General features: G+C 42.4%; 1 protein-coding gene and 1 long non-coding RNA gene across 2 annotated transcripts in view; both read right to left on the bottom strand.

Annotated features, from left to right (window-relative positions):
- Nucleotides 1-19,908, bottom strand: part of LOC101522773 (zinc finger protein 260-like) — a 793,789-nt gene that overhangs the window by 13,392 nt on the left and 760,489 nt on the right. The gene's annotated exons all lie outside the window — the stretch shown is intronic.
- The window catches only part of LOC131482748 (uncharacterized), a 66,663-nt gene that overhangs the window by 1,079 nt on the left and 45,676 nt on the right, over nucleotides 1-19,908 (bottom strand). The gene's annotated exons all lie outside the window — the stretch shown is intronic.

Raw genomic sequence — 19,908 nt, 5'->3', positions numbered from 1 at the left:
AATGAAACACTGAAAATAATATTAAACTGCACTTGCATGAGGAAATATTTCCTACAATTTATACTGGAATTAAAATATATAATCTATGATCAGATACATCAATAAAACATATCATATATGTACATACTCAAAAGTAAACATGGAATCCATATACATGTAATTCCAATATATATATGTACATACATAAACTTGTATATATACATTCATGTTTTTCTAATTTTGAGTATGCTCATATTAAAATTCTTTGTGTTATCAGCTGGCAGAAGTTGGCACTTGGGGGCTAATTCTCTCAAGTCAAACCACAGAACCACCTGGAGAGTGCATAATCTGGGAGTGGGAGATGCCTGGGAGGGAAATAGTGGGCTCCTCCCTCTTGGGTTACCACTCCCACTGCAGAGCACAAAAACTAGGACAACGGCTGGGGTGCCTAGACAGAGAGACAATCAACAACATCTGTGAGGGCTGAATATTTGAGCTGGTTAGATGGAACTAAGCTTTAATACCCATTGACATGTACAAGAGCCGTATGAAATCTGGGACAGAGTGGACTAGTCAGCTATACATAGTGATAAACCAGGGTAGGGGGTGGGCCTGGTGGGGGGTTTTGTGGATCACTCTGACTTGGGGTGGGTGGGAGACTGGGTGGGGCTTCTCCCTCAACATCCCCTTTTACCTCAGATACATGAAGGAAACAGTATGGAAATAATATTCTTACCCACTTTCCTGTAGCTCTGGAACATTTTACCATAATTAGCTATGTAAAGATTATCAAAAATATAATAAAAAATGGAAAAAGTTAGAAAAAATATAAAAAAGATTCTTTCTGCTTTGTTTTGCTTTGCTTTTTGTGGAATAACAATTAAAATGAAGTTTTAATTTCCACATAGTAACCTACGGCTTAGGAGAGACACAAATGATAGTCTCATACAAAATTATCTTCTTCTGACAATTAGCTCGTATCAGCCAGTCATAGCCTACCAGCTGAACAGAAAATATACATATAAGACAAATGCCATGCTGTAAACAAGTTTAGTCCCCTTTATTCTTTAATGTTTTGAAAGCCCTTTAGCATTAACCAGGTATCTGTTTTTTTTCTTTTCCACTCATTTATTTACTAATTTTAACACAAAAACAGAGCTAATGCAGCAGATACACAAAGTTATAAGTGTGATACTTCTTTTGAATCTTCCCTTTTGCACCATTACTCTCTTAAACATTTGACATGACATGTTTTAAACTCACATTGTACTCAAGATCTTAATTTTTCATGAAGTGATTAAAAGGAAAGTAAAATGACTAATTTAATAGGTAAGCAGTAATAAATATAATGAAATGTGGTTCTAAATTGTATGTATAAATCATACAATTTACAAACACAGATCATTAAAACTACAGTAGATTATCATCATTCGCTATGTGACAAAGATATAAACCAAAAGTGGCAAATCATGCTTGTACCAATAATGATATATACCATTGTTTCCTCCGCACCTTTTCTGTTGTTGCTTGTGATTCTTTAAGCTACTCTACATAACAGAATATCATATTTGCATATCTGTATTTAGGATATTTCACTTATCTTCTTTCCCTCTAGTTACACTCATTTGGATATAATAAATAAAATTTTGTTCTCACAGCTGAATAATAGGCCATTGTGCACATATACTATGTTTTTCTTATTTAGTATCTAATGACAGACACCTCAATCCATTCCATATGTTGTGTAATATGAATAGTGCAGCTATAAAAAAGATAGGATCCCCTTTCATACAAGGTGTTCATAACTTTCAGAAAATACAAGGAGATTTCTCAAAATTAGGCCAATCTTGTCTAAATTTAATCTTTTCTTATATCATTTAATCTTTTTAAAAAAGATTTATTTTTTAGTGCAAAGTCAGATATACAGAGTCAAACAGTGACAGAGAGGAAGTTCTTTCATCCGATGATTCACTTCGCAAATGGGCTCAACAGCTGGTACTACGCCAATCCGAAGCCAGAAAGCAGGAACTTCTTCCATGTTTCCAATGTGGATGCAGGGTCCCAAGAAGTTGGGGCATCCTTGACTAATTTCCCAGGCCACAGGCAGGGAGCCGGATGGGAAGCAGGGCTGCTGTGATTAGAACCAGCACCTGTATGGGATCCCAGTGCGTTCAAGGCGAGGACTTTAGCTGCCAGGCCACTGTGCTGGACCCAGCAATCTTATTTCTTTTTTTTTTATAATTTATTCATTAATTATATTATATTATGTGACAGTTTCATAGATACTGGGATTCTCCCCTCCCCAAACCCTCCCCCCATGGTGGATTCCTCCACCTTGTTGCATAACCAGCAATCTTATTTCTCAATCTTTAAGAAAGATTGGGCCTGGAGCAAGAGAGTAGTGGTTAAGATCCTCACCTTGAGTGCGCTGCGATCCCACATGGGTGCCAGGTCTAATCCTGGCATCTCCGCTTCCCATTCAGCTCCCTGCTTGTGGCCTGGGAAAACAGTCAAGGTCAGCCCAGAGCATTGGGAGCCTGCACCCACGTGGGAGATCTGAAAACAAGTTCCTGGCTCCTGGCTGTGCAACAGTGCAGCACCGGTTGTTGCAGCACCATGGGGAGTGAATCATCGGATGGAAGATCTTCCTCTATGTCTCTTCTCCTATCTGTACTTCTGCCTTTCTAATAAAAATAAATAAATCTTTTTTAAAAAAGAAATTTGATACTATTTTTCACATGCTGAATTAATCTATAACTGCATCAACATTGTAACAAGTTCCCATTTTTTAACATTTTTAATACAGTGTATTTTATTAAAACCATAAACTTTTATTCTTCCAATGACACTGTTTAGAAAATGAAAAGACAAGTACAGACTGGAAGAATATATTTGCAAGTCACATGTCCCTCAAATGATTTTTAGCCAAAATACAGAAAAAACAACTCTCAAAAAATCAACCATATGAAAATTAACATTCTGTTAATTTAAAAACAGTAAAAAATATTACCTTTTCGGTAAACTGTGTCAAGAATATACAGAGTTTCTCTGTATTATTTCTTCATGTACATGTAAACATCAACAATTATTTCAATAAAAACTTCAGTTAAAATAAACCAGAATATAGGAAAATGGCTAAAGCTTTGAAGAGGCACATCAACAAAGACAATATATGGACAACACAAATAAGCAAAAGAAAAACACTTATCATCACCAATCATTGGGGAACTGCAAATTCAAACTCCCTGGTTAGACTAGCACATACCTTTGTAGATTGACTAAAATAAAGAATACTAATAATGCCAAGTGCTGAAGAACATCTAGCTAACTAGAACTCTTACTCATTGCTGATGCTAATGTAAAATGATATAGCTGCCTAGGAAAACAGTTCTGTAGTTTCTTTTTATTATTATTATTATTTTTAATTCATTAATTACATTATATTATGTGACACAGTTTCATAGGTACATGGATTCTCCCCACCCCTCCCCAAACCCTTCCACCATAGTGGATTCCTCCACCTTGTTGCATAACCACAGTTCAAGTTCAGTTGAGATTCCCCCATTGCAAGCATATACCAAACATAGAGTCCAGCATCTTATTGCCCAATCAAGTTCAATGGCTTCTTAGGTAAGTTCCGTAGTTTCTTAAAAATTTTGAATATCATTAGCTCAGCAATCTCACTTTTAGGTATTTCCTTCAAGTGAACTAAAAACTTATGTTCAACAAAAAAAGCTGTGCATAAACATTTACAAACCAGCTTTATGTGTAAAACTCAAACTGGAAACAACTCACATACTCTGCCAAAAGGTGAAAGGTGAAGGAATAAGCAAGCTGTGGTACATCCACAGACTGGATTACTGCTTACAGATGAACCACTGTAACACCAAAGAACTTGAAACAATTCCAGAGATTATTCTGAGTTTAAAAAAAAAAAAAAATCCAGCCCCAAGAGGCATTTTTTTTTATCATGAGCTAGCATTCCTTTGAAACATATTGCTTATAAATAGTTGGACAGCTGCGTGCAGAAGAGCCCAACATCAGGCCAGGCAATGGCCTCTGATGCACTTCTCGTCATGAACCAAGATGAGCAGGGCAAATAAACTAATCTCTGAGGTATAGGCATTTGGTGCAGCAATTAAAATGCTTACATCCCATGTTCAAATGCTAGCTCTGCTTCCAATGCCACTTCCTTCCAGTTTATACTCTGGGAGGGAACAGGTAAAAGCTAATGTGTGGTTCCCTACTGTCATGTGGGGGACACAGATGCTATTTAAGTCTTCTTGGTCTGCCCTGGTCTTTGGAAATTTCAGGCAATCAGGGGGTAAGGTTGGGCCAGCAGACACAATCTGAGTATGTTCATCTTTGTGTCTCTAAATTTCAAATAAATCTAGAAACTCTAGATATTATATTGTGGCAAAGCGGATAATGTCACCACCTGCAAGGCTGGCATCCAATATGAGTGCTGGCTCATGTCCCAATTATTCTGCTTCCAAGCCAATACCCTGCCAATGGCCTGGTAAAAGCAGAGAAGATGGTGCCAAGTGCTTGAGCCCCTGCTATGCATGTGGGAGACCTGGAAGAAAGTCTAGTCTTCTGGCTTAGGCCTCACCTAGTCCTAACCATTGTAGTCATCTGGGGGAATGAAGCAGTGGGTAAAAGATGTCACTGTTTCTCCCTGTTTGTGTAACTCTTACTCTCAAGTAAATAAATATTTTTTCCATTTGGATTATGAAAAATGAAAAATTCAAGTAAGTAAGTATCTGAAAGTGAAACAATGTTTTTGGATTACAACAAACCAAAAGTCATTTTAAAGCCAAAATCTGAAGGAAGAAAAAGTATGCATAAAAATAACACATTTGAGACAGACAGAATGCAATCAAGGATAGCCATGGTGATTTGTAATCCAATGACAAGCACATTGCTTCTGCTATTTAAATCACCAAAGGTGCTTTGTTCAAGTGTACCATTCAATCCTATCTTTATGAGGATCACTCAAAATACAGCTTCTATCCTTAAATTCTCTATTACTTGTCTACTGTTGCTACAACTAATGATCAAACACTGAGTGGCCTGAAACAATCACATTTATTAGAGAAAGTTCCCATTTTTTACTTCCTCACCAGCATTTGTTACCCTTTCTTCCAAATAACTGCCATTCTGAGAAGGTTGAGTTACCTCATTGTGATTTTGATTTACATATCCCAAATGGCTATGTTTTTATCTACTGAGGTCCTTTGATCATTTCTATGCTGAACAGAGGGTGTTTAAGTTGTTACGGTCACATGCACCTTGAAAGATAAAAGCTGCCAATTTGAACACATGGAACGTCCTGTGTCATGATATTTTACAAATTATTGAAAGTGATATAGAGGGCCCAGCGTGGTGGCCTAGCCACCTTGCCTTGAACATGCCGGGATCCCATATGTGCGCTGGTCCTAATACAGGCAGCTCCACTTTGAGTCCAGCTCCCTGCCTGTGGCCTGGGAAATCATTTAAGAACAGCCCAAAGCATTGGGAGCCTACATATGCATGGGAAACCTGGAGGAAGTTCTTAGCACCTGGCTTCAGATCAGCACAGCTCTACCCATTGTGGTCACTTGGGGAGTGAATCATCAGATGGAAGATCTTCCATCTTACTGTCCCTTCTCCTCTCTGTATATCTGACTTCGCAATAAAAATTAAAATTTTTTGAAAAAACAGTCATAGAGAAACCCTAATAATCCAAAAAGATTATACGACAAGTACAATCTCTCTAGAAAAACATCAACAACAAGAAACCTGATATTTGCTAATGAAACATGACTTCCATTTAGATTAGGGATTTTCTGTTTCCCTGTTTTAGAAACATTTATTTGAAAGCCAGATGGAGAAATTGGGAAAGGGGCCTGGTACAATAGCCTAGGGGAGAAAGCCCTCACCTTGCATGCACTGGGATGCCATACAGGTGCCAGTATGTGTCCTGGCTAATCCACTTCCTATCCAGCACCCTGCCTGTGGTGTGGGAATGTGGTAAAGGACAGCCGAAAGCCTTGGGACCCTGAACCTGTGTGGCGGGGGTCCAGAAGGAAAATCCAGGCTTCTGATTGGCCCAGCTTGTTCCATTACAACTCTTCCGGAGAGCAGATAGAGAATCTTTATATCCCCTTCTTTCTGTATATCTGCCTTTCCAAAAAAAAAAAAAAAAAAAAATGTTACATGAATGGTTTTTTTTTTGTGTGTGGGGGGATTTTTTTTATTAAAATTTATTTCCAGGGAAAGAAATGATTCTGTTTTTCTGTAAAATGTGAGTGTTTAAATTGTTTTTCTGTGCTTTCTTTGAATCTCGTGCCTTTTTAGGTTTTTTTTCTTTGAAAAAGCTTAACTTTATTTTCTGAAACTTTTAAAAATACATGCATGTTTTTTGTTTATTGCAGATGATGTTTACATAGATGATCAGGGTAGGAAGGTTCAAGGGTTAGGGGAAAGTTGATGTGATCATTGTTTCCAAATTTTTTATTTCTCCTTCCTATGGAACTGGTTCATATCCTGGTTGTTCATTTCCCATGTAGCTCCCTGCTTGTGGCCTCGGAAAGCAGTAGAAGGAAGCCCAAAGCCTTGGGACTCTGCACCTCAGTGGAAAACCTGGAAGAAGTTCCTGGCTTCAGATTGGCTCAGCTCTGGCAGCTATGGCCACTGCAGCCACTTTGGGATTATACCAGTGGTTGGAAGATCTGTCTCTCATTCTTCATGTAAAGCTGACTTTCCAATCAAAATAAATGAAAAATCACATTTAACAAATTGTACCTTAGCAATGACATTATTGGTTTGTTTGTAGTCATCAAGATTTCACTCCTTCACACATTACAGCACATTCAGTGTGGGCTGCGTTTAAGAATTGTTACTCCACCATCAAACATAGCTGGGACACTGAAAAGTTATTAAGGCCAACGCATGGTAGAGTTTCAGGACAATCCTCATTTAATTTGTATAACAGTGGCAAATTAAATAATCATGTATTACAATGTAAGTATGATTGTCACCTCAAATACTACCTGGTGGGCATGACTAACAGCCTACCTGCCTATGCCCTAAGGCATGGCTTAGTGCGTGTGTGCAGTACTTGACCTGTGACATGACTGGAGGGTCTAAGGGGATAGACATGCCTTCTAGTCAATTACAGTGTCCTTGTTGTGTGGGAGGGCTGTCTGGGACTGCCCTTCTACTGTCTCCATCCTAGTGCGTATGAGTTGTGCTCACTTTATAATAAATGGACACGATCCCTCAGACTATCCCCGTGGTTCTTGCAGCCCAAGAAAACTGGCACCTCAACCCCTTGCCTGTTGGCAGGAAAATCCCGAAACTGAAAAGCAGTAAAAACAGATACCAAAATGGACAAAAGACTAAGTATATTTCTACAAAGAAGATAACCAAAAGGTTAATTAATTAGCACAAAAAGAATTTCAGCATGATTGATCATTAAATGAATGTAAATGGCAACCGCAATGATATACCACTTTATATCCACTACAATTTCCTTCATTAAAACAACCCAGGCAAGGATGGCTCACACTGCCTTCAAGCAATCAGGCCCTGTTCTGACCTTCTCCCAACCAGCTAAAAGTGGCAATTGGGACTAGAGTTCCATTTGCGCACATGCCAAGGCCACAATGGCTCAAGCTGCCTTCAAGCAACCAGACCATGATGTGCCCCTCACCTCAGCCAAAGTTGGTCAATGTGGTTCACAGTCCAGTTTGGCACCAAGCCCAGGCCAGAATGGCTCAGTTGCCTGTAAGCAGCGAGGCTGGGCTATGCCCCTCCCACCACCAGCCAAGAGCTGACACTGTGTACAAGATCACATTTACACCACACCCCAGGCCATGACGTCTGAAGCTGCATTCAAGCAGCTAGGCTGGTCTGTTTGACTCCCAAGAACTGGAACTGCTGATTGCTCAGGAAAAGGGTAAGGGGATGTGTGGGAGGCAGGGTCACTGAAGGAGTATGTTGCAGGTGAGGAATGACTTCTGAAACACTTCTACTGACAAAAGCCACTTTATTTGCAGGCAAATGAGGGGGTTAACGCCTAGTGGTTTGTAAACTAGAACTGAGGAAATTTCTGAGTCATCCAAGTGCATCTACCCATGTGGGAGAACTGAGTTGGGATGGTTAACATGGACTACCACCACCCACCAGTGAACACTTAAGGTAGGGCTGGAGGTCTGTCTGGCAGGGAGAGATTACACTACTGCCAATGAGTTTCATAGAAGGGGCAGATAATGTGAGGCTGGGACATGTTATAGACAGGCATGCATAAGAACCAGGTCTGGGGGCATATCCTGTGGGAAATATGAGGGCTCAGCCTGTGGAACTGCAAATTCTGCTGTTGTCCCAAGAGCTGAGAGTTGTAAAGAGCTGAGCTACAAATGACCATGGAACCCTCTGATACTCATGAATACTCAGATTGGGAACTGGACATACTGGTCCAGGATGCAGCAAAGAGTAATCTGCTGCACAAAACATGCAAAGAAACCATGTTGGGGGTAGGCCTAGCATGGGTTATATGGTGCACTGTGACTGGGATGCAGTTCCCAACTGGTGTGCATGAGAGCTGAATGTGGGATGGGCACGGTTGGGCTCCACCACAGCATCCACTGGTTTGCATAACAGATGGGACTGGAGACAAAACTTATCCAGCAGCTGCAACCACCAGTGTGTGCGTAGGCTGATATGGGTGACAGATTGAGGTGACCCTGTACTGGCAAGTACACACAGATGTCTATCATCACCTCAGATCTGCACCTCTGAATTGATATCAGAACCCCAATGTTTGGAAGAAATGTGGAATCTGTGCTTTGACCTTGGAGTGCCTGTGTCAGAACTAGGCCTCCTCATTTGTTGAATGAACACGTTCAGATGCTCATAGGGGATATGGCAGTCTATTGGAGCCAGCAGATGAAGCAGGGCAGAATAGATTGGACAACTACACCAGACAAGTGTTGACACTAAAGATCTGGCTGAATGGAAACCAGTTGGAATGTCAACCAATGGACCTTGGAAGGATTTCTTATGGAAACCACTTGAACAGAACCCTCAGAGCATGCTCCACAGTGGGGAACCTGGAAAATCAGATGACCATTCCATATCAAAAGGTTCTACTGTGGCAGGGATTCTGGGAGTGGCCTTTCTCCTCTCCACCATCCCACAGACACAGAAACAAGGAAATTTGGAAACAATGGTCTCATCCACTTCCCCTCTAATTCTCTATCCTTCCTAGCTTAATCAGTATCCACATGTGCATGCATGCTCCCTTTTTAACTGTGTAAACATCATCAAAATAAAATTTTTAAAAAAAAAACATAAGAAATGAATTACTGTGGGCTTGGCAGCGTGGCCTAGTGGCTAAGGTCCTCGCCTTGATCCCAAATGGCTGCTGGTTCTAATCCCGGCAGCTCCACTTCCTCTCTGTCTCTCCTCCTCTCAGTATATCTGACTTTGTAATAAAAATTAAAAAAAAAAAAAGAAATGAATTACTGTGATTCAAGACACATATTTTGTATTATATGTTTAGGCCAAAACAAACACACTCTTATTTTCAACTATACTGCCTATGGCCAATGAGAAAAAACTGACCATGATCAGAGAAATCAAAGGTTATGACTTTAGATGGCCAACACTAAACAACAACAACAGAATGTCAAATAAGCATTCCAAGTACTGATCTCCACCTCTCAGAAAAATAAGAAGCCAAGTCTAGAAGTAGAAAAAGAAAATTCGAAATACAGATTAATAAAGAAATGAATAATAACTATATTTAGCAGCACTAAAGATAAAGGAACTTTCATTGTTCTTAGAAGGAAAACAAAATCAATAAACCCTTTTCCAGATTAAGCAAAAAGTAGGCTCAAGCACATAACATCAAAAAGAGAGGTACATATTAAAACTGCTATCACAGGTGAGGCTGCTGGGGGGGGCTGCAGAATGGGGCGTCTTGATTGGATCCCGACCCCAGCCACCATGTGCTCATAGTGAGCTGGGCCTGCTTCCTTTCGGGGCGAGTACACCGAGGGAGGAAGTCTCTGTGACTGGGTGGGCCAAGGGCCCACCCACCGCCCTCAATGGACGGTGAAGGGGATTGGTCAGGGGCGTAACCTTGGGCCTGCAGGTTTAAACTTCCAGCAGCCAAGAGGCTGCTGGGTGGCTGGAAGATGGGGCGACTTGCTTGGATCCTGATCCCTGGCACCATATGCTCATGGTGAGCTGTGCCTGGGCCTGCCTGGGTTCGGGGGCTGCTTCCTTTTGGAGCGAGTAAACCGAGGGAAGAAGTCTCTGTGAGTGGGTAGATCCGAGGCCCACCCACCGCCCTCACTAGGTGGTCAACAGGATTGGGGAAGGGCGCAACCTTGGGCCTGGAGATCTGAACTTCCAGCAGCTGGGAGGCTGCTGGTGGGCTCCAGGATAGGGTGTCCTGCTTGGATCCCAACTCCAGTCACCATGTGCACGTGGTGAGCTGTCCCCACTGTGCTTCTGGGATCTGAGACAATCCTAAATATTCCCAATGGCAGTAACTCTTCCTTGGAAGAACTTGTAATCACTTCACAATGCTGAGCGGTGAACACCTTTCGTGCAAAAGCTAAACCTTGGGGCTTGTCCAGCAGGATATCCTTTTACCTGACATGATGATGGATCAGGAGACTGGTCACATTAGGCAGGGCCATAACATTAATTAGCATAGAACCATATCTTGGGGTAGATTCTGTGTAGGATGTGTGGGCCACACACTATGCAAATTCTAGCCCCACTGGTAAGCCCAAGAGTTTGGGTGGTGATGGACTAAGCTAGGTGTGACCAAGGAGCCTGCCATCAATCACAGGTGAAGGGACTCACAACAGTCTGGACTGGGCAAGGGAGCAGCACCCGAATGTGCATCCTGAATAGGGTGTGGGGTGGGCCGGGCTGCAACATTCACCAGCTCATAGCAGGCCAAATCGAAGTCCAGATTACGCTGGGCATTGGCCTAAAACCCACTGGCATATATGAGAACTGGGTCGGGGAGTGAATCAAGTGGTTGCAACTTGGGAAACTCTCCTGCTGAGCCACAGCTCCCGCTGATGAACGTGTGGTCCAGAACTGGGGGTTGGACAAGCTGGGCAAAGTAGCTCCAAAGTGTGTAAGTTGGTGATGGAATGGGATGTACTGGGCAGGACTAAGCAAACCTTAGCCTACAAGTGAAACTAGAAGCCAGGACGGAGCACAGGTCATGCCAAGCTAGGCTCTTGCACCTACTGGTCTACTTGAGTCAAGAACGCTAAACCACAGTGTCTAAGGCAGAGGCCAGGACAAGTGAGGGACTGAGACAAGCTGAGTCAGAGCAGCCAATGGCAGGCGCATGATCTACGGCTAGGAACAGGCCTGGTTGGGAAGCTAAGGGACACCCTAACTGGGTTGAGGTTCCCACCAAGGGGCACGTGTGCTGGAATGGGGGCTGCATTCTAACTAGGAAACAGTTGTAGTCACCTGTGGCACTAGCGTGGCCTGGGATTGGATGCACCAGGCCAGGCCAGACCCCAACACCATCTGGTGTCCTGGAGAACCAGGGTAGATGTGGGAGTGACTAGGCTGGGTCTCAAACCCCAACTGAGCCATATGTGAGCTGTATGTGGGTATGGACGATCCATGGCTGGGCTGAAACATCCAACAACAAGAACCAGAATGGGGTGAAAGCCAGCCAGGAAAAGCCACTGTTCCTGCTAAGACAGGAGGTGAACTGAGTTGGGTTGGCTCAAGGACCCCCTGGCATGCGCAAAATCTGGCATTGGGAGGGGTTCTGATGGAGGAGCCTGGGCAACTCCTCTGGCAGGACACAGACCCTGCAGGTAAGCACAAGAAGCATGATAGGAAATAGCCCAGAATAGGCCATGGAAAGTTTCCCACTGGCATACATTTGGCATGGGTCGGGGACAGACCAGGCTGAATCAGTTCATGTCATCCACTGGCATATCTGAACACCAGAACAGAGTGTGGGTTGAGCCGGGTTTGGTCGCGTCAAAAACCAGTGCACAATATGGAATGCCAAGGTGAGGTTACCTGTACTGGATGTGACTACAGCACCCAACCAGCACACATGAGATCCAGGAAGGGAGAAGGCAGAGCCAGCAAAGGGATTAAGGGGCTGGTCCCCTCACCAGACAGCTACTCCCACTGGACAGACCAGACTAAGCAGGGCTACAACACCTGTGAGCTGCATGTGGACTAGATCAGGGAAAAGCCAGGCTGGATGGATTATTCCTTCTGGTGAAAGCATAAATTAGAGTGGGTAAGGGTTGTTTGGGCTTAGCTGCAGCATCAGCTGGCAGAAGTTGGCACTGGGGGCTAATTTTGTCAAGTCAAATCACATAACCACCTGGAGAGTGCATAAACCGGGATTGAGAGAGACCCGGGAGGGAAATAGTGGGTTCCCCCCTCTTGGGTCACTACTCCGGTGGGAGGGCATGAAAACTAGGATGGGGGCTGGGTTGGCTAGGCAGAGAGGCAATCAACAACATCCGTGAAGGCTGAATAGTTGAATTGGTTAGATGGAACTAAGCCTTAATACCCTTTGACAAGTACAAGAGCCAAATGGGGTGTGGGGCAGACTGGACTAGTCTGCTACTCATACTGGCAAACCAGGGTGGCGGGTGGGCCTGGTGGGGGTTATTGTGGATCGCCCCAACTAAGCTGCAGCTCCCACTGGTTGAAGAAAGGGCCGAGCATGGGCTGGACAGAACCAGGCTGGACTGCATCACCCATTGGTTCCAGTGCAAGTCGGGACTGAAAACAGAACCAACCCAGCAATTGCAACCACCAGCTGATTGGGGCAATGGACTGTGCCAAGCCCTGTACTTGCTAGTACATAAAAGAATCTGGTCTGGGAATACCTCAAAGTTTCTTTGGAAATCTCCCAAATTGAACTGCTGGACTCAGAACCCTAGCCAAAAGAAGGCAGAGGACAGAACAAATCAATCAACCACCTCAGTTATATGTTGGCAGCAAAATACTGGGCAAATTTAGACTCTATGATGGACTGTGTCAATCAGTGGATTCTTCAATGACCTCATCGAGCTGGGAGTGGTGAAACTGGCAGTGATTCTTAACTGGTGAACTATTAAAACCACTTGATAATATCCATTGACAAGTACCAGAGCCAAATGGGATGGGGGACAGACTGGTCTTCTGCTACACATACTGGCAAACCAGGGTAGGGGGCGGGCCTGGTGGGAGTTATTGTGCATCGCCCCAACTAGGCTGCAGCTCCCACTGGTTGATGTAAGGGCCGAACCAGACTGGACTGCAACACTCATTGGTTGCAGTGCAACTCGGAACCGAAAACAGAACCAACACAGCAATTGCAACCACCAGCTGATCAGGGTGATGGACTGTGCCGGGCCCTGTGCTTGCTAGAACATACAAGAACCTAGTCTGGGAATACCTCAAAGTTTCTTTGGAGATCTCCCCAATCGAACTGCTGGACTCAGAACTCTAACCAAGAAAAGACAGAAGACAGAACAGGTCAATCATTCATCTCAGCTATATGTTGGCAGCGAAATGTGGGGCAAACGGAGACTTTATGATGGACCATATCAATCAGTGGACCACCTCATTGAGCGAAACTGGCAGCAATTCATAACTGGAGAACTATTAACTCCACTTGAGCAAATATCTCAGAGCATGCCCCACATCCGGGACTTGGGGTGGGTGGGAAAATGGGTGGGACTTCTCCCTCAATATCCCCCTTTACCTCAGATACATGATGGAAACAATATGGACATAATAGTATTGCCCACTTCCCTATCCCCCTGAACCTTTGTTTTTTGTTTTTGTTCTTTAACCGTAATTAACTATGTAAAGATTGTCAACAATAATACAATAAAATAGATTAAAAAAGAAAACCACTTGAGCAAGTATCTCAGAGCATACCCCACATCTGGGACTTGGGGTGGGTGGGAAATGGGTGGGGCTTCTCCCTCAATATCCCCTTCTACCTCAGATACATGAAGGAAACCAAATGGACATAACAGTCTTACCCACTTCCTTATAACCCCTGAACGTTTTTTTTTTTTTTACCATAATTAACTATGTAAAGATTGTCAACAATACAATAAAAAAAAGAATAAAAAAAACCCTGCTATCACAGAAGTACAGTGCATCAGGGCTGTCTGGACAAAGTGGGTTCTGCCACTGCTCGTGATATGAACATCCTACATAGATGCCACCTTAAGTCCAGGCTGTTGTACTTTTTTTCTCTCTTTTTTTGAAAAAAAAAAAAACATTAATCTACTTTTTTGGAAACTCAGATACAGAAAAAAAGAGGAGAGACAGAAAGGATGATCTTCCATCTACTGATTCACTCCCAAAGTGGGCACTATGGCCGGAGCTGAGCAGATTTAAGGCAGGAGCTTCTTCTGCGTCTCCCATACAGGTGCAGGGTCTTTTCCCACTAGGTTACTGTGCCTGGTCCAATTGGTTTATTTCTGATCCAGCTCCCTGCTAGTGCACATGGAGTGCGGAGGATGTCCCAAGTGCTTGATTCCCTGGACTGATATGGGAGAACTAGGAAGAAGCTTCAACCTGGACCTGTTTTACCAACAGGCTTGATCAAAAGCGATCTTCACCACGACATATGATCATCAAGCTCTCTTCAATCAAACATAAGGAAAAGATTCTTAAATGTAAACATGGAGGGCCCGGCGGCGTGGCCTAGCGGCTAAAGTCCTCGCCTTGAAAGCCACAGGATCCCATATGGGCGCCGGTTCTAATCCCGGCAGCTCCACTTCCCATCCAGCTCCCTGCTTGTGGCCTGGGAAAGCAGTTGAGGACGGCCCAATGCATTGGGACACTGCACCCGCGTGGGAGACCCGGAAGAGGTTCCAGGTTCCCGGCTTCGGATCGGCGCGCATCGGCCCGTTGCGGCTCACTTGGGGAGTGAATCATCGGACGGAAGATCTTCCTCTCTGTCTCTCCTCTGTATATATCTGGCTGTAATAAAATGAATAAAAATAAAAAAAAAAATGTGAACGTGGAAAAAGTCAATTGACATAAAGGAATGCCAATTAAGCTCACAGGAGATCTCTCACAGGAAACTACAGGCAAGAAGAGAATGGAGTGACATATTCCAGATTCTAAAAGAAAAAAATTGTCGGCCTGGGATAACATATCCAGCAAAGCTTTCTTTCATCTTTGAAAATGAAAAAAAAATTCTTCCACAGTAAAGAAAAGCTAAAAGAATTTGCCTCTTCCAAACCTGCCCTACAAATGATACTTGAAGATGTTCTCTTGACAGAGAAGAGGAATGGCACCTACCAAAACCAAAGGCAAATGGGAAGAACATCCCAATAAAATGGCAACAGAAGACTAAACCAATGAACAACCCATTTCTAAAATGACAGGACCAAAGTAACATCCATGTATATTAAACTCTGAATGTAAATGGCTTAAATTCAATCAAATGCCATCGATTAGTAGACTGGATTAAAAACAAAACCCATCTGTTTATTGTCTGGAGGAGACACACTTCAACAAAGATCAGCAGAAAGTATATCACATGGATTATGTTGTTTTCTTCGGTTTCATCTCTTCAAAACACTTTCTTCTGATTAAATCATTCAATGACTTGTAGATCATGCAATGGCAACATTTTCTTCAAGAAGGTTCTTGATTTTTATTTCTTCAGCTACACATTAGTCATTTAATAGCATGTTATTTAACTTCTTGGTGTTGTTAATTTCTTTTTTCTCCTGGATGTTGATTTTGATTTGTGGTTCTTCATTTAAGGGGATGTATAGCAGCTGTGTAATGGAGACTGTCATATCTGGTAACATGTCATTTAACTTCATGGCATTGCAAATTTCCTCTTTTCTTTCTGTTGTTGATTTTTTATCATGACTTTTCATTTAAGGGGATGTACAGAATCTAGCTATGAAATGGAGACTTAACATCCAGATGTGAGGATGCAATGTGGTATGCATTTCTGCTTCCAGACAAAGATGGACTTACAATGAAACTGGCTGCTATGTCTTGACAATAGGATTCTGGACTCTCTGCTCTTGTCCATGCCCGCAATGATGGACATATGACTGAGTATGAAGAACTATATGTTAGTAATGTTATAGAGGAACTAGGTGGGGGGGAGGGAATTGGGAAGGGGATAAGGGAATATGGAACTGTATTATAAAGTGATAGCAATAACACAATGTAAAAAAAGAAAAAAAATGAAATACAACGGATCACTAGGGACTATCAACAGCAGTTATAAACAAATAAATTGTTAGAAATGCTTAATTTCTGGGTACTCAGTATTAGTCGACAAACTGAATCAGAAAGACATTATAAAACTTGACAAAATCAACAGACAGTTACCAGTGAATTAGGACTAAATCTCTTCAAACCAAAGGTCAACACTAGGTGTCTTCCCAATAAATTCTACCAAATTAGCACATTTTCTAGAATTACTGTAAAAATTTAAAGAAAACAATTCCAAAATTATGCTAAGCCTAATAACACTGATATTTCTAAACTAGACTGAATCAGCAGTAGGAATATCTCCAAATATGACTATTTAAAATATAAATAAATAGACAAAAACAAGAGATGGAATTTCTCAGTAAAAAATGCAATCTCCATTACTGTACAATTAGTTCTCTCTATATTTACTTAATGCTTTTTCTGAAATAATTGCTTATAGTCCAGAAATCTAGTTCAAGAATCACTAAAATATCACAGACCAGTATACCTGATAAAATAGATGCAAAATTCTTATCACATTGCCCAGTGCGGTGGCCTTGTGGCTAAAGTCCTCACCTTGCTTGCCCCAGGATCCAATATGGTCACTGTTTCTAATCCAGGCACCCTGCTTCCCCACATGGAGAGTAAATCATCAGAAGGAAGACTTTCCAGTCTCTCTTCCTCTCTATATATCTGATTTTGCATTAAATAAGATCTTTAATAAAAAAATTATCATAATACATGTAAAATAGGGCCTGGTGCCACAGCATAGCAACTAAGTCCTTACCTTCATTGCTCCGGGATCCCATATAGGTGCAGGTTCTAATCCCGGCATCCCCACTTCCCATTCAGCTCCCTGTCTTTGGCCTGGAAAAGCAGTTGAGGATGGCCCAAAGCTTTGGGACCCTGCACCTGTGTGGGAGACCTGGAAGAAGCTCCTGCCTCCTGGCTCCAGATTAGCTCAGCTCTAGCCATTACAGCCACTTGGGGAATGAACCATAGGAAGGAAAATTTTCCTCTCTGTCTTTCCTCCCCTCTGTAAATCTGCTTTTCCAACAAAATAAATAAATATTTTTTTAAAAAAGCATGCAAAATAAATGCAACATCACATCAATAAACTCACATGTACTAGCCAAGGTGCACCTAACTAGAGAATGTAGAAAATGGGCCAATAAATGAAAAAAACAAACCAAGTATTTCACATAAACAGGATGAAGGACAAGCATCAGTAAAATCACCTTATAGGAAGCACTCAATGAGTTTCTACATTTATTTTGTAATAACATAGATGAAAGTTGAGGCAACCTACAAATATATAAATATACCCCAGTATACCTCAGTTGAGGTACATAGAAATAAGCCTCAAGAAAATTGTATCTACAGATAACAAACCTATAGCTATCACACAACAGAATGCCAAAAACCAAAAGCATTTCCTCTGGATTTGTAACCAAATTAGAATAATTTTTTGTTGTTATGTAATTTAATATTTACCAAAATCACGTAGGCAAAAAAAGGAAATAAAAGTCACAGAAATAAAAAGGAACATACAGACCTTATTTCATGGCTTCTCATTTATAGAAATGTACGGTGATGGAATATTGAGGTCTACCATATCCAGATGTGGGGGTACAATGCAAACTGCATCTCTGCTTCCCAACAAAAGATGGACTCCAGTGAAACCATTGAAAATGTGTAGACAATGGAATGCTGGATTGTTTTACACTCCCTGTACCAGCAATGTCGGGGCACACTTTAATAAGAAGCTGATGAAATTGTGACTCTATATGTAGGACTTTTCGATTATAGCAACATGGGGAAAAGCTGTTGGGGGGGGTGGGAATTTTAGAAGGGGTAATCCCAGTCTATATGAAATGATACCACTAAATTCAAAAATTCAAAATAAAAATATAAGGAGAAAAATGAATACTAAATAAGTTTTAATGCTAGATTTCCACTGATTTTATTAATAGTGAAACCCAACGAGTGTCAAGAGACTGTACTCAGCCATTAAAAAAAACAAATTCTTATTTGTTACAAAATAGATGAAACTGGATATAAAGAAAAGAAATTAAGCAAATGGAGAAAAAACTCACATGTTATCCTATGTCAATGTCACAAAAAGCTGCAAACTTAGAATGGCGATTATTACAGGTTGAGAAGAGTGAGGCCTAGAGAAAGGAAGGAAGTAGGACAGGTAGCAAAGTAAGTGAGACAACAGGAACAAGATCCAGAGTTCCATCCCAGTGCATAGTCACTATAGTTCACAACAGGGTAAGGGTATGCAGGGAACTGGAATGGAGCACCCTGTGTGTTGTAAAAACAAAGATAAGTGGAAAGGGTTGTTACCTGGTTTACTTAGCTTATGAAGCACCTAAACTTAAATACTACACTGAACCCTATAAAAGTATTCAAGTACATGTTTATCAAAATTCACTGGATTTTTAAAAAATCAGAAACATCCCTTCACACTAAAATGATGTAGGCAGATGCCTAGTTTGCACTGTACCTAGGTAAGTGTTACACAGGTGGGAGAAAAGCAGCTAACACCTGGAGGGCATCCTGGGCCTGGTTAATGCCAAATATGTGTTAACTATACCAGTGTGTCACCATAGCTGCACACTCTTTTTCTTTTTTTCTTTTTCTCCTTTTGTGTTTTTAAAGATAAGTGAGAGGAACCTTGGGACTGTGTTGATGGAGCTGCTTGCAGTGTAGCGGCTGCTGGGGGTACCAGAGTCAGCTCATATTCAGTGCGTGGAGCCCAAACAACAGTCACCAATGAAAAGCGGTGACCGAATTCTGGGCTTGTGGGCTGCCAGAGCACCAACCTGCACCAGGTTTCTCCTGCTAGCAAACTGAGGGCAAGCCTAGGAGTCTTGAGGCATGGAATTACTACATAGGGACATCATGGTTAAGGCCACTGCACATGTAGGTAAGAAATGAATCCTGAGGGACTCCCAATGACAGGGTGACTGTACTTGCAGCTAAGTGAGAGGACTGAGACATAGTGGTTTGCAGGGAGAGCTGTATGGGTCAGACTGATACACCAACCCATATGGGAGTCCTGAGCAGGGATTCTTAGTAAGGAATATTGCTTACTGGGAATAATACCTTAGTAAGGAATATTGCTGACCACCACATGCTAGCCCATACAAAAGTTAGGGATGGGGATCTGTCTAAGGCTAGATCCCACTGCCTGACTGAATGTTGGAACAGGGATGGGTCAGGTTAGGCAGGGCCATGACATCAGCATGTGAGAGAACAAGGTCCAGAGGTAGATTCTGTGAGAGATATGTAGGCCAAAACCTGTGGAAATACAGGTCCCACTGGTTAGATCAAGAGCTGGGAGGGTGATGGGTTGAGCTAGGTGTGACCATAGAACCTGTCAACATTCGTGGGTACAGACACTGAGAATAATCCGGACAGGTCCAGGCTGCAGCACCAGCATATGCATCCTAAAATAAGCAGTGCAGCAGCCTGGGCTTCAAATTTCATAAGCTCATACAAGGCCAAGATGGAGAGGCAGGCTATGCCAGTCAAGGCCCTAGCACCCACTGACATGAGTGAGATCAGGGTCTGGGAGTGGGCAGAGTGGGAGAACTTAGGAAACTCTCCTGCTGAGTCATAGCTCCTGCTGATGAGTGCATGATCCAGGTCTGAAGGTTGGGTAAGGTGGGTAAGGTAGCTCCACCT

This window comes from Ochotona princeps, chromosome 20 (genome assembly GCF_030435755.1).
Source record: "Ochotona princeps isolate mOchPri1 chromosome 20, mOchPri1.hap1, whole genome shotgun sequence".
Taxonomy (NCBI): domain Eukaryota; kingdom Metazoa; phylum Chordata; class Mammalia; order Lagomorpha; family Ochotonidae; genus Ochotona; species Ochotona princeps.
This window is presented reverse-complemented; position numbering and strand designations above follow the sequence as displayed.